A 14,093-nucleotide genomic window follows, 5' to 3' on the forward strand; every position below is an offset into this window, starting at 1 on the left:
TGCTTGTGCTCTCTCTCTCTCTAATGAATAAATAAAATCTTAAAAAAAGAAGAAAAAAAAAAAAAGAATTGCCCTTTTCCCCTGTTCTCACATACCCCCCGCCCCCGCCCCAGTCCTTCCCACTCAGACCTTGGAAGCAACCAGCAAGGAAGGGGAAGCGGTCAGGTAAGGAAAAGACAAAAGCCTGCCACAGCCCCCTCCCTGCAGGCCAGCAGCCCTGACTACAGACCTGAGAGCAGGAGGATGAAGATTTCTTCTCTCTGAAGGGAGACAAGTGTCATTTCTATGACTGGATGCTTTTTTGGGTTTTTTTAAAGATTTTATTTTTAAGTAATCTCTACACCCAATGTGGGGCTCGAACTCATAACACAGAGATCGAGTCGCAGACTCCAATCGCTGAGCCAGGCAGGCTCCCCTGTGACTGGATGCTTTTCCTCTCTCAATGGATCATGGGTTTTGTGACATAAAATGACCTTACCTGAGCCTAAACAGAAGGGGCGTGTCTCCCTTGCTGAGCAGCTCACGTGGACGGCGAGAGGCAAGAGTTGAGTGGTATTTTGATTACACCCCATATTCAAGGGGTTGGCTTCACTGAACTCGAACTTTCTCAAGGGAAGTTGGGTCTTCCATTTCCCACCCCCCACCTCCAATGACAGAGCCTTGACCCACAGGGAGGTTCCTGCAGAAAATGTTGTCTCAGCTTTTGTCCAGAATTGAAGAATGTTTACTACTTTTTTCCTTCCTATCTGTCTGGAAGCGACACCAAGAACAACAAAAAAAAGGGACTCCTTGTCCCCAGCAAAACACCCACACCCTCTGAATTCTTCACCCTGTCTTGGCCTGACTTCACCCTTGGAGGGGGAGGCGAGGCCTGAGGTCTGCAGGCTGCATGGGCTGGAGGACGGGTTCCTGGGAGGATACAGCTCCGCCTAGAAACAAAAGCTGTTTTTCGAAAGCTTTGTGCAGTCAACTAAGTGGGGGAGGGGTCTGGGCAAAGCCAGACTGAACACCAGGGGGGACATTTCCGCTAAAAAAAAAAAAAAAAAAAAAAAAATCTAAATTCCCCAGGGTTGCTGGAGCCGTGATCTGATCAGTGCTTTAAGGGTCTTATTCATTAGTATCGGGGAAAAAAATCATCAAGTTGCCTCTGCAACCCCTCTCTCATCGTCCTTGCAGAAAGGTTGGGTAGCTCCGTCCCTTTTTAGGAGGCAGGCTTGTAGAGGAGGGCAGACCGTGGAGAGAAAGTACCAGGACCAGGCAGGAGCTGGGGTTCTGCAGAAAGTCCAGAGTCTTCAGAGCACTGGTCTGCAGATCAGACACCCACCAGGAAGCTCTCAGAAAAGACCCAGCTGAGCTGAGGCGTGGGCTGGAATGCAAGTGGGGATGGGAGCCTGGGAAGCAGAGGCATTCCACAGTCAGAGCTTCTAGAAAAGCCCGCCTCCCTCAGCACGGAGGACACAGGGAGTAGAGGGACCCCTGGTTCTCTAGATTTCAGTAAAAAGCATTTATCGTGCTAAGGATAACAGTGGTATTTCAGACCTAAACAAGCCTCGTTTTTTCAGTCTATTAGAGAGAGAGCTCCAACACTCTTTAAAAGACGCCAAGGCCTTAAATAAATCTCTTTGTCACAGGCCACCCCTTTCTCTCTCCCGGGGCCAAGAAGCACTCATAACCCCCACTAGGCAATGGTTGCCCTCTTGGATCAGTTTTCCAAAGAGCTTAATTGGGACCAAGTTGCTTCACTCTGCCTGGAGCTGACAAGCCCTGGAGGGTCTCAGGGTGAGGCCTTCCCTGGTGAGAACACAGCTCTTTCAGGAAGCTCAGTTTCCCAAGTGTGTTTGGACTGGGGAGTAACTCCAGAGTGTTTGAACTCTGCATGGGGTTAGCGGGGCTTCTCAACCTCAGCACTGACGACATTTTGGGCTGGAAGATTCTTTGTTGTGGGGGCTGCCCTGTGTTTGTAGGATGTTTAGGATGCGGCCTCCACCCACAGGATGCCAGTAGCATCCCCTCCCTCCCCTTCCCCTCACTGTGACAATCAAAACTGTCTCTAGACATTGCCAAACCTTCCGGGGGACAAAGCCATTCCGGGTTGAGAACCACTGGCTAGAACAGTGTCCATTCGGCAATTAGACAGCTAAGGGGATCCAGGGCAGAGCTAGGCTACACATATCCCAAGAGAATTTTCCTCACTCTACACCAAGTCTTCATGGCCCTCGTATCAAGGCTCTCTTGGTTGCACTAAGTGACAGAAAATTCAACTCTAAATGACTTAAAAGGGGGTGGATGTCATCTCTCCTAACTGAGAAGACCAAGGACCTAGGCATAGTGCTGGATCAGGCCTAGTTTGACCCAGAAACTCAAACAATATTATCTGGACTTGGATGTACCTTTATCTCTTGACTTTGCTCTTCCTCACATTCTCTTCGCGTAGGGGCAAGATGGCTGCCAGCGCTCCAGTCCTGTATGTTCTGGTTTGAGACTTGTGGAGGGAAAAAATGCCAAGTGTTTTTCTTTATGCATCCCCAGTGAAAGTTTCATTGCACTTCATTCCTCTGAGTGGGTCACAGGTCCATCACCAAGTAATACACTGGGGAAGGTGATGACCTAATTGGCCAGGCTATAGTCACGCGCCTGCCTCTGGATCTAGGAAGAGAGTCAACTCTGTGTATAGGACCTTGAAGATGGAAAAGTGGGAGTTCCCGATAGGAGAATCAGGGTACAACTAGAGGAGAGGAGAAAGGATTCTGGATGGCAAAAAGCAACAGATAGGTACCAGCCTTCATACTGAAAAGAAGCTCATTGTTGTGAAATACATCAAGGTGAGAGGTAACAGTGTAAGGAGGACTTTGTTGAATGGTCGTACAAACTTGTGCCACAACCATCGGAATCAACCTCCAGGTGACAAACTAAAGCTTTCTTACACATCTCTAGGACAAAGTGGCAACTGATATGGTTCATTCAAATGGGTTCCTAAAATGGAGACTACTAGAGTTTCACCAAGATTCTTCTTCCCCTTCCTCCACAGTAACACAGTTGTAATTGGGCCCCAGTTGCCCGGCTGAAGACAGCATTTCTGGGATTCCGTTGCAGCTAGGTGTGACCATGTGACTTAGTTTGCACTATATGAATAGAAGGGATGGCCAGACCTACGCCTTAAGATGGTGGGCCTGCCTGATCAACACTGTTTCCCCTTCCCTTGAACCAGAACATGAACTTGCCTGAGACCCAGCTTTGACCACACAAGTGAGAAGGATGCCCTAGGAGATGACAGAGGAGGGTGTGAGGAAGCTGGATCCCTGAATGACTGCATGGAGCATAGCCTCCTTCAGTCCAGAACAAGTAACCTAAGTGAGAGAACAGTTTCTGTCTTTTCTAAGTCACTACTATTTGACAATCAAGTTTTCTTCATATTCTAATATTTTTGAAATTCACTATGTTGTTGGCCATACACAGCGCTCATCAGGGACCACTTTAAGTCAGGCCCCAGGAAAATATGTCATGGGTCTCCTGTCTATATAACAAACTAACTTAGAATCTGTGCATTACAAAATGCATAAGTTCATATGCAGTATAGTGGTTTATCAATGAAGATTCAGAATAATGGGTAGAGAAGACCTGCTCAGGTGTTTGTTTATTGTTCATTAAATTAATGCACATGAGGGTTCCTTGTGGCCGGGCACCATCTCTTCATGTTGAGACCCAGAAACCATCTCTTCGTAATTTGGTCTCAGCCACTATGAGAAAACGGTAGCAACGTATCATCACGTTGACTAAACACTGAGCACCTAATCATATCTCTTTTTTTTCCCTGTAATTTTATTTTTTATTTTTTTTTAATGATTTTTTATTATATTATGTTAGTCACCATACAGTACATCCCCGGTTTCCGATGTAAGGCTCGATGATTCATTAGTTGCGTATAACACCCAGTGCACCATGCAATACATGCCCTCCTTACTACACATCACCGGTCTATCCCATTCCCCCACCCCCCTCCCCTCTGAGGCCCTCATCTAATCATATCTCTTAAGAACACTCATGCCAATGCTCTGCTTCAGCCTTGACCTGCCTTTGTCACAGACTGTTGATTGCTTGATGTTATGGAGGCTTCCTCTCTGTTCTGGAAATTGCATATTGTGTAGAAGTGACGTCTTGTGTTCATTTGATAGAGTTTCCATGTATTTCCAGCTGCAGGCACCCTCACTGGCCAACGCTAATGTCGAAAGAGGGATTTTAAACAAGTAACAGTGGTAACAGAACATTTGGTTTTGAACTTAAAATATACTTAGACCATAAAAGTCAGTTTCTATAGTCAGTTTCTGTCACCATTTGAAGATGTAAAGTGAGTTGCTGACTTGTTTTCCAGACTTTGGGCAGGACCCATCGCCAAGGAGTCCCATTTTCCAAGGCAACAGTGTGTGGGTCAGGTGCCTACAGACACCAACCCTCGCCCCAGTCCTAGAGAGCACTGTGCCAGCCACACCTGTGTACACGCACACGCAGCAGGGGAGTGTCCTCGCTGCCCCCCTCCCCCGCCCCCTGCTCCCGCAGTGCCCTGGGTGCTTCAGGTCGGAGGCCCTTATGTCCACATCATCCAGCGGGGCAGGGCCAATGGAAGAGGATGAGAAAAGCCCAGGAGGGGAGGGGAGAGGTGTGATGGAGGACAGCTACAGTATGGCTAGCTGGCAGAACATGGGAGGTGATGCCCCCTGCCCCCCATGAGGCCAAGACCTTCACCTTGGGGGCTGCTGAGAGACCATGAGACAGAGGGACAACAAGGTAGCCATGAATGGGTGAGCCATAGGCCACAAGATGTGCGAGATAAATATTATACTGAAACAGGAAAAGGGACAAGGTTCTAAGTGGGAAATGGCAACACGTCAACAGACCCTTTATATCAAAATCAATTTAAGGCCAATCTTGAAAAAAAGAAAGAAAGAAAGAAAGAAAGAAAGAAAGAAAGAAAGAAAGAAAGAAAGGAAGGAAGGAAGGAAGGAAGGAAGGAAGGAAGGAAGAAAGAAAGAAAGAAAGAAAGAAAGAAAGAAAGAAAGAAAGAAAGAAAGAAAGAAAGAAAGAAAGCCAATCCATCTGCTACTGTAATTCTAATCATCATCCGGCCCAGAGAGCTTTAAAGCTCCCCCACTTAGATGGATCTGGCCCAAAGTTCAGGAGATGGGTGAGGGATGCCTAGGCTGAGAGCAGTCTTTGCTGCTGAGGTTGGGACTTTGGCGGAGGCCATTCATGCTACAAAACATTGTTAATGCCAAAGTCATGACCATTTAGTGACACCCGCTGGACTTTCCAAGGATATGACACAATATAGCCTGCCTTTTGTTGTCATAATATATTTTTGTGCCAATGGTGAGTGGGTTGCAGACGGGAGCAGGAGCTCTGCTTTTCCTGGTTTCAGAAGTTCTGTTGTTTGTCACTCCCTGCATATGAAGGATCCTTCTGGTAAGATCAAGAAAGTGCCAGCATCAGACTTGAAGAAAAGTGTCCATGGCTTGGAAAAAATCCCAGGCATAATAGTGAAACACTCTTTTAAGATATGCTGCATCACCAGTGCTCTTGGTAGGAAGAATGATATTGTTGGGGAAAACTCAGCAATGATTCTAAGATGAGCAGTGGTTCAGAGGAGTTGGCTTCCAATGGCAAAGAGGATTTGACCGATGCTAGATGTCAGTGAGCCCACGCACATCCATCTAGCCACCATCGCCCATTCTCTCTGGTTCTAGGACTGGTCTCATCAGACCGAATTTTCCACTGTAACTTAAGACAAGGTAGTACATCAGGATGGGTTCTGTCAGTCCCAGGCCTCATATTTGTGCTGGAGACACAAGGTGTCATGATGTGTGGGCGCAGAACCACTCCCAGGGAAGATGCTACAAGCCTATGAGAGCCACAGCGATGGGACTGAGCAGCTGTGATTTCTTCTAGCTTTCCCTCTAGAGAATAACAGATACTTTACAGTTTGTGAAGCATTTTTATTTATATTTATTTTATCCCCTTCCATTGTCACAACCCTGGGAAGGAGGGCAGACATCATCATCACTCCATTTCATAAATGAGAAATAGCAGCTCGGAGAGGTAAAGGGACTTTCTCAGGGGACTCTGGCTTGTCAGTGACAGGGCCTGGATTCAACTGAGATCTTTAATGCCACACCCTGGGCTCTGTCCGCTGCACAGTGAGGTCTACTTTTAGGGCCATCCCATTTCTATTTTTGTTTTTTATATTATCTGTACCTAAATACATTTGACTCTTGAACAATGAGGGGTTAGGGGCGCTGACCCCTGCACAAAGTATCTGAGTATAATATAATTTTTTAAAGATTTTATTTTTATTTATTTGTGAAAGAGAGAGAGAGAGCACAAGCAGGGGGAGCAGCAGGCAGAGGGAGAAGCAGGCTCCCTGCTGAGCAAGGAGCCCGACGGAGGGCTCAATCCCAGGACCCTGGGATCATGACCTGAGCCAAAGGCAGACACTTAACCGACTGAGCCACTCAGGCTCCCATGAGTATAACTTTTGACTCTCCCCATATTTAACTACTAATAGCAGTACTGTTGACTGGAAGCTTTACCAGTAACATAAACTGTTGATTAAAACATATTTTATAGGGGGCGCCTGGGTGGCACAATGGTTAAGCGTCTGCCTTCGGCTCAGGGCGTGATCCTGGCGTTGTGGGATCGAGCCCCACATCAGGCTCCTCCGCTATGAGCCTGCTTCTTCCTCTCCCACTCCCCCTGCTTGTGTTCCCTCTCTTGCTGGCTGTCTCTATCTCTGTCGAATAAATAAAATCTTTTAAAAAAAACATATTTTATATATTGTATGTATTATATACTGTATTCTTACAATATCATAAGCTAGAGAAAAGAAAATGGTATTAAGAAAATCTTAAGAGAAAATATATTTACAGTATTTTATTGCATTTATCAAAAGAAATCTGTGTATAAATGGATTCACACAGGGGCACCTGGCTGGCTCAGCTGATAGAACATGGGATTCTTGATCTCCGGGTTGTTAAGTTCAACCCCCATGTTGGGTTCTGAACTCCCCCCCTCTACCTGAATTCACTGCTCTTCTGTCCGTGTTCCCAGTCCTCATTACAGCACTTAACAGAACCGATCTGTGACCTGTGTAGGGGTAGACACTGTGTGTTATTCTTTACTGTGTCTCTAATCCTTAGGAGGCACATAGCCCATAGTCAATGTTTGTTGGTTTGATCATAAGTGACAAGATGCCTTGGGATGAGAATATGTTAGTACTCAGTAGTGTGACAGGTATTCACACTTCTGTGGACTGGGCAGAAGGAGCTAGGGAGAAGGTGTGAGGATGGAATAAAGAAGCATAAGGCAAATATCGACACAGTGTCTGCTTTGTCCAGTCCTCCTGTCCCCTCTGTCCCCTTTCTTCTGCCTGACATTGGGTCTGAAAGCAAAGGTCAGGCGCTCCGTGCGAACACAAGAGGTCTGAATGATTTCTTGACAATGGCAAAGGATCTGAGGGAACAAGATGGTGGAGGCAATGAGCAAGACGCAGGTCCTGCACTGGGATCCGGAGAAGGTGAGCCGAGAAACCGAAGCGTGCAAACAGAAGGTGGTGGGGCAGAACTCTGGCGCCTCAAGAGCTTCCTCTTTTCTTTGTGGATTCCGGATATAGGCCACTCAGGAGGGGTAGCTAATGAGTGTGCGCGGGACTGTCTGCCAAAGCTGTCAGGAACAGTTACTTTGCACCATGCCCTGGTGCCTTCCCGAGGAAGGTGGGAAACCAATCCAGCAAACACATCAACTCCAGGGAGAGGGGCTAGTCAAACCCCAGGCTCTGTCTAGCAACCATCTCCCCACTGGGAAAGAACTCCCCTCAAGTGATTGGAAGACTCCCTAATGCAAGATCTAGAACATTCTAAAGTCCCTCCTGAAGTGGAGGGAGGAGGATGACATTATTGCAAAGTAGGCAAAGAAAGGCAAGGGGCTTCTTTTCAACTGGAAGGTGCAGAATAGAGGTGGGGAGGCTGTGAACACCTTGGCAGCAATTATGCAGAAAGCCTGTGGTATAGACGCGGGGCAGCATCACCCCACCCAACAACACTGGCAGTGTCAGACTCCAACAAGAGCGGTGTAAGAGCTGCTAATTACTGAGATTCCAATAAGAGCTATGTCTTAGAAGTGATTTTGAACTGATTGCAGCTTTTTGAACTGATCGTGGCTATAAGCTATAAAGGAAGGAATCTAAATAAAAGTGAAAAATTCCTTTGATCAAACACAAAGGAACTCTTCCAAATAAAAATACCTTTATTTTCCATACACATCATAGCTGTCTGTTTCACACGTGTAAACAAATGATTTATACACATCTACTAAACACAGAAGTTCCTTGAGACAGGGACCACACTTGTTCTTCCTCTTAACTCTTGACAGTTTCTAGTATAGGATTCAGCGCACAGAAGATGCTTACTGAATTGAATTTAATTGAAGTAATCGCTGTATTAATGATTTGATCAGATAATTGTCATTTTTTACGGTAATGGGCTACTGTAAAAGGAATTCTAGGGTAAAACAATACAAAAGGCCATTCTAATAGTCTTAAATCCGGGAAAACATCCCTATTTTTCTAGAGGCCCAAAAGAAATATGCAAATACAGTCATTCTTGAAAGCCAGCCACCCTACATTCCACAACAGACACCGTGTTGATTGTGCTGCGTTGCTAGGCAACCACTCGGTAATTCCCTGTGTAATAGAGATGAACCTGTCATCTGCTTTCTTGGCTGTGTGTGACATGAAGAGACAACAGGTAAAGGACAGCCAAGAACACCTGCACCTGGGTGACACAATCCCTCCTTAAGTGTGATGACACAAGAAAATCCCCATGCCCTGTCAGAAAGTGCTGGAGGGAGAATTTCGTTCACCTATTAGCTCAAGACAGCCTGGTGAATTCTCTTGGATTTACCCTGTGGGTAAATGCTGTGGGTTATCCTGTTATCCCCATCCAGAAAGCAGGAGACCAGAAGCACTATAGCTCTGCGTGCGGATCAGGAAGGGCTCCAGATCAGCGGGTCCCATGACTCCAGCTGGGATGAGATTTTACCAGATAAAAGCAGCCTTTTAAGTCTTAAAAGGGACACTCAACATCTCAAAGAAACCAAAGTTGTGGGTGAATAAACTGCGCTTTTTTCTACCTGAAGAAAATGCTCTTAGTAATTTCTTTGTCTGGACAGGACTTCCCAGACATTTTAGGCAAATGAGTTGCCTTGTAAAGGCTCCAGTGAACTGTAGGTATTGACAGCATTGTCTTTGAAATAGGCTGAAAACCCGACGAAGAGCTGGAGAATGAAAAAGGAAATGTCTCAAAGCTTCTCTAACATTAAGAAAAATGGAAATCAAATTTAAATGCCACTTCCAATTTGGAAGGCTAAGAGTCCTCATCTTTCTCGTATGACGTTTTAAAAGGACCACCTCCCAGATTAAAAAAAAATTTTTTTTGCCCACTCCTTACTCCCATAAATATATTTGAAACTTCTTCAGAAATTGTTTGCTTTTCAGTCTCCTGTTTGAGACTGAATTTTGAGATTTTGGACTCTGGAGAGCGAGCAGATTCTGAATCGAGATGAAATCAACCAGATAGTTTTGATGAGCAGTTGGGGAAGGCTTCAACCGAGCATCTGGTGCCCATTTATCCAACCTCTGGTGATGCTGACTTAAACTAGCCCAGCTGGCCAACCGTGCTTTGCGAAGCTTGTCACAAGGACCAGCCCTGCCTAGCCGGTGCTGGAAAAAGGAGTGCTCATGTGTGACGTTGTGGGCTTGTCTCTGTCTGCAAAGGAGAGCCACTCACTACATCGGTCACCTCTCTTGACTACTGGGTTTTAGAAGGTTCTTCACGGAATTCCAAACAAAGTCAGCCACTCCAATAGAGCCAAATCAAACGTTAGGGAGGAGGATTCACCGGCATTGTTGAGCAAATGCCCAGAACAGGAGAGACCTTGACTCTGGCAGGGTGGGGGTATGGTAAGAACAACAGAGGCTCTGGAATTTCTTCGCCAGAATTGCTAAGTGTTGAGGAAACCTGTCAGCAGCGACCTTCACCCGCCTTTGAACAAGCCGCAGTGATAGATACTGTTCTGTGCCAAAGGTTTGGAGGTGGGGCAGAGCAGAGGGTGTCAGGGAACTAACGAAAGAAAAGCTCTCCAGTCTCGTCTTGCACCAATGGCCATATAAGTGACCCCCTCCCCAGGCTGGTGCAGGTTTCCTTTTCTAGAGCCTTGTCGGTGATGAGTGAGTGCATGGTCAAATTTTCAGGAAGCAGGGGTCCCACTAGTGACAACTTGGTTGAATACTTACTGTGTGGTGTTTTTTTGCTTTGTGGGAGAAAAACAGATGTAATCCCTGCCCTAAAGGTGTTTAGACTGCAGTGGGGAAGGCAGATAGGTACCCAAGAAATTGCCATGCAAACCAGTCTAGATCAAGCCACCAGAGACGGCACGTGTTTCATCTGGGGAATAATTAATGTCTGTGTAGAGGCTGGTCCTGATCTTGGGCTTTGTAGCCAGCTTCCTATCACTAAAGTGTCGGGTTCCACTGAAGGGCCCTGGCCCCCTTCGGCTTTCTGCTGCCCTGGCCTGCATTCCCTGCCTGCTGGCAGCCCCATGCTGGGGAACACGGCTGAGATCCCAGGGCTATTTACAGAAGGAAGAGGAGCCCATAAGGCAAGATATGAGATGTGGCCCGGGAGAACCAACAAGTTAAAAACCAAATGGTTTTACGCAAAGGGGAAATTGAACAGCTTTCTGGGTCATCGAGTGAAAGAGAAATTGTGAGTGTATGTCAAAAACTTCATATTCAGTGTGGGGAGAGGACACTTTTAAAATATTTCCACTGTAGGGGCACCTGGGTCATGATCCCAGAGTCCCGTATTGAGCCCCCCCCCCCCCAGTCAGGCTCCCTGCTCAGTGGGGAGTCTGCTTCTGCCTCTCCCCTTGCTCCTCTCTCTCTCTCTCTCTGTCGTGTGTGTGTGTGTGTGTGTGTTTACGCTCAAATAAATAAATAAAATCTTTAAAAAATAAAATATTTCCACTATAAAGATTCTAGGTAGACCTAACAGGTAAAAGACAGCTGGTGAGAGGTTTGAAATCAGCATTACCTTCCGCCCCCACCCCCCAACTATCTCTACCACGGGCAGAGTAGACCAGATGGAAGTGTTGTCTGCAAAGTTTGTCTTTGTGGTGTGCAGTCTCCATTCCTGGCATCCTTTCCTGCACAAGGGCTGTACCTAGTGCCTTCTGGCTCCCCACTGGCCTCCTCCTCAGCACAGCAGGAAAGGGTGTGGTGGTACCACTTCCACTGTAATATGGAGGCAGTCTCGCAGATGGCTAAAAGCAAGGACTGTGGAATTCAAATCCTGGCTCCACTCTTTACTACCAGGCACCCTGGCAAGTGACATGGCGTCTTTACCTTAGTTTACTCCTCTGTAAAATGAAACTAGTGATACCACAACCACCTCATGGGACTCTGTGAGGATTAAATTAATAAATCTAGGCAAAACACTTAAGACAGTGTCTGGCAAATAGTAAGCACTCTGTGTTGGTGGTCCTGAGAAAAAAATTTGTCTTGGGTTCTAGACTAATTGCATGTCAAGCAATTTTACTTATGAGAATTTCAGGTACAGGCGGGAAGTTAGAGAGCTATTTGGAAGGGGCTGCCACTGCCCCTGAAACCAAAGCCGTGCCTATATATTACTGTCCTGATCACAACCTAAATGTTATCCTTTGCTGCTCCTGCTCTTTCAGAGCCTCTGAGAATGTGAGCCCCAAACCAAGCTGGCTGTGGGGGGCCTAGTCACCGGATTGCTAAGGAAAAAAGGAGCATGCATTCCACTTTCACCCACTTCTGCCCCTGCCAGCTTGGGATGTGTAGATCCCTCTGCCCTCTTCTCTCACTGAATCCTGGCTCTGGGACTCCGAAGCGCACATATACCTACCATCCCAGCAAGGCTCTTAACACACTGTGACGTGGTCAGTGCTAATACTGCCAGATTCAGACTAGAGGCTAACTATTTTACAGATGACCAGGCTAAGGTTTGGAAAAATAAAACAGATGGTTCTCAAACGCTGGTCCAAGAACTGATGCCAGTCCTTAGGGTGATGTTTTCACTGGTCCTCAGGAAAACTGGAAAAATAAGAATCATGCAATGAATTTTTCATAAAGGAGAAATTATTTAATTTTCAAGTCATGAGGTGATGGCCTATCTTCCTTTCTGTGTATATGTGGGGGAAGACGTTAAAATGCCCTTCTTTTAGGGACGCCTGGGTGGCTCGGTCAGGTAAGTGTCTGCCTTCAGCTCAGGTCATGATCCCAGGGTCCTGGGATCCTGGGATCAAGCCCCGTATCAGGTTCCCCTGCTCACTGGGGAGTCTGCTTCTCCTTCTCTCTCTGCCCCTCTCCACTGCTCATGCTCTCTCCCGCACACACTCTAAGAAATAAATAAAATGTTTAAAAAAAATTTTTTTAAATGCCCTTCTTTTATAAAATGGTATTGAAAGAAGCGGGGATTTGAAACTCGATCTTTTGAATACTTTCACTGATATTACACTATTTTAATTACTTTAAAATAGTTCTAAACTAACTTTAATTTTAAATTCAACTTTAAATATTAAAATAAGTATTATACAATTATTTATAAGTATTTTAAATTATATACCATATCATATACTTGAAAATTTCTTCAAATGAAACTCAGCACAAGGTTGACTCTTCATGGTACCCTCATGCAGGATTGAAAATGCAAATCCTCGCATGGTTGGGGGAGTTAACAACTTAATGAAAGAGGCTGGGTGGAAGCGCAGCTTCTGGCTCCAGACTGTGGCACTCCGTGACAGGAGAAAGGAAAGAAGCCAAGTTGCAAAGCCTTGAGTGTACCATTTAAGGGAGCAGGTCTCCCCCTGCTGGCAGTGGTGGTGGCAAAATGAGTCTTTAACCACAACGTGTACTGAGGACTCCAAATGGAAAAGACTCTACAGCAAGAAGACGCTGTGCTTGGAAACCCACTCTCCATCATAGGAACCTTAGCCTGAACATGGGTGCGACAGTAAAGATTAAAGATGTCATGTCACCAGGAAACTATCAACCAAGATGCTGATTTACAAACCCTGGCAAATTAACAAAGCCAGGAACAAAATTGTTTTACATTGGTATGGCTATATAAAAATATTACCCATTTTAAAAAAATTACCCATTTTCATGAATTGCTTATTTTATATCATTAATGATAAAGAACCATACTCAATAAAAATCACACCTATCAGTAAATTGGTCTGATGCACTTGGTTCCATTAGCAAAGTTGCCTTTGAAGTTCAAGTTATTGATACAGCATGGGTCTCTGCTCATAAGATAGGTAAAATCAGGTAAGTCCGGCTTACTTGCACCTTTATAGGACTCAAGTAGTCCTCATGCTTTGGCTTATTTCATTTATTCTCTTTTGTCTGGTATGCATTATGCCCTCATCTACTTCCATTATTGTAAAACGAGCTTTTCTTAAAGCTTTACCCTCTCTTCCTTCTCCAACAAACTGAAGGCTATTTTTTTCTTCCTTCATTTTATTAATTAGATTATGTTCAGAATCCCCTGGCATTGACCACATTCTCATATAGTTTATTAGAGCATGTCTTTCCCGTATCAGATTCTAAGGTTATCTGAAGACAAAAACTCTTTTATTTCACCCCCAAAAGAAGCAGTAGGGTTAATGGTTAAGATCTTGGACTTCGTATTTTGTGTCATCATGAGCATAAACCTCAGCGCTCTCATCTATCAACTACAAACCATACTAGCACCAACCTCATAAATTTGCAGAAGCATCGTTAAGACAATGCATGTAAAGCTGCCTGGCTCTTAATTACTTGGTAATTGTTAACTATTGTTTTCATTCCCTCCATCCCCTCAACAAAAGCTTTACAAGCTGTAGGCATTCGATTATTATTTGTTGGTGGGGCTTATGCTAATAAATACATTCATATGCAATAATGCATTAGCATTATCTGTGTCTAGAGGACTAACGTGATTAACCATGACCTAGCAGTGCTTACAAAGACTTAGATTACC

This window comes from Ursus americanus, chromosome 26 (genome assembly GCF_024610735.1).
Source record: "Ursus americanus isolate L20-20 chromosome 26, mUrsAme1.1.p, whole genome shotgun sequence".
NCBI classification, from domain to species: Eukaryota; Metazoa; Chordata; class Mammalia; order Carnivora; family Ursidae; genus Ursus; species Ursus americanus.